General features: G+C 33.4%; 1 pseudogene; it reads left to right on the forward strand.

Moving 5' to 3' along the window:
* Positions 1–695: 695 nt before the first annotated feature.
* On the forward strand, positions 696–1602 carry LOC103300588 (KATNB1-like protein 1; annotated as a pseudogene).
* Positions 1603–1980: the final 378 nt, after the last annotated feature.

Consider the following 1980-nt stretch of genomic DNA (forward strand, 5'->3'; position numbering starts at 1 on the left):
TTAAGAGTATTCTATTAGTCTTCATAGTAGTCAACCAGAGAGCTGGATGATGAATATATCTTTATATTCTTCTTTTAAAATGTATTGAAGCAAGATATATTTGAATTGATTATATAATAAAAAACCACAATGTAAGATAGATTACATATCTGGATTTAGTTCAAGATAAATGTTTTATTTCTGAACTCTGGCTTACTTTCCTAATAATCACCAAAAATCAAATTTCTCAGCAGACTTGAATAAGGTTAATATTTTTAAAATGTGTATTGATTACATGTGCTATGTCATAATTTAATTTTTTATAATTGAAAAAGATTTGAGTATTCATGTTTAGTGTTACTTGGTATATCCATGAAGAATTCCCAATAGTATGCAAATGAAAAAATCTGTACTTTCAAAAGACTTAAAAAACAATTATACAATACTTCTCTTTTTGTATCTTTCTAACAATCGATATGGACTATAAGAATAGAAAGTTAAGCCTGGACTGAGGTGCCGCAGTACCATGAGGTGCTGGGGACATTTTGAAGGAAGAAATATTAGACTATGATGACTGATTAACTATAGAAAAAAAATGAGGGTAAAAGTCTATGGTGTCTCCAAGGTTTTAAATCTGGGAAACTAAAAGAATGGTGGAGCTACTGAAATAAATATACACGCTCATAATAATTTTTGTTTTACGTATTTAAGAGATTATGGCATCTGAAACACACAATGTTAAAAAAAAATAGAACTCTTATAATAATATTGAGGATCATTCCATTGATTAGCCTAGAAAAAGGATTTCTAATTTCACTAATAGGAACATGAAGGTGGTTAAGAAATCTCCAGAATAGTTGGCTGCTTACATAAATAGAACAGTTGGACACGTTGTAAAAAGCCCAGATAAACTATGTAAGGTGATCTACCACTGAAACAAAGTTCATTATCCTTTTCCAAATTCTTGCTTTAAAAAGAAACAGTCTCCTAGAAGTGGGGGCTTTAACATGGCAAATAAAGAAAATTAACTGGCTTGCCCAGGCCACCCGCCTGAAAAATTACACTGTGATAGTCCAACATATTTGCTCAACTCCTGTGATTCTGGTTCTTCACAGACAGAAAGCGCATCATCACAATAGGTTTTCACTGAGGTTTCTGAGGATCATGAAACAATGGCACAAGTTTTGTTCAGCAGGAATTTGAGATTGAATGTAGCTTTAACTTCTGGATAAAGAGACGTATAAGTGAACTTGTCGCTTACTTGGTGAGGATAGAAGACCTTGGAGTGGTGGATTGCCTTCCTGTGCTTAGCTATAGCTTACAGGAAGAAAAACAATACAAGACACTTGGCTGCTATGTAGACTTGTTGCCTCTTATAAAGTCACTACTTAAAAGCAAATTTGAAAAATATATAATAGTTGGTTTAAACTGGTTTCAAGCAGTCATAAAAAGGTTGTGGTCAGAACTATCATCCAAAACAGAAATAATAAATGATGGAAATATTCAGATTTTAAAACAACAATTAAGCGATTGTGGGAACAAGAAAACCATCTTACTTTGGTTCCAGGATATACTGGTAATATAGCTAAAGATGTACACGCTTATTTATTACAGTTGCATTGAAAGACTTCATCTACTAAAGAGCATTTGGTTGTTCAAAACATCCCTGAACTATATGCTTTCCAAACAAGTATCACTGGAGAACTGTGAACTGTGGAGAAAACAAAACCTTTTCTTTTAAAGCCACATATAAAAACCACTAAAGAAACCCTAACAATCTACTTCACATTGAAGTGGAAAAATATCCGAAAGGAGCAGTTTCAACTTTAATAAGGTGAAAGTGCACTATGAAGATTGTTCACCTTTGCTGCATTATATGGTTACTGGGCAACATTGTTGAAGAACTACTGGATCTTAATGCAATCCCTAATAAGAATATACTTTACTAGAGGTCCGGTGCACAAAAATTTGTGCACTCGGTATGGGGGGTCCCTCAGTCCA

Source organism: Eptesicus fuscus, chromosome 2 (genome assembly GCF_027574615.1).
Source record: "Eptesicus fuscus isolate TK198812 chromosome 2, DD_ASM_mEF_20220401, whole genome shotgun sequence".
Taxonomy (NCBI): domain Eukaryota; kingdom Metazoa; phylum Chordata; class Mammalia; order Chiroptera; family Vespertilionidae; genus Eptesicus; species Eptesicus fuscus.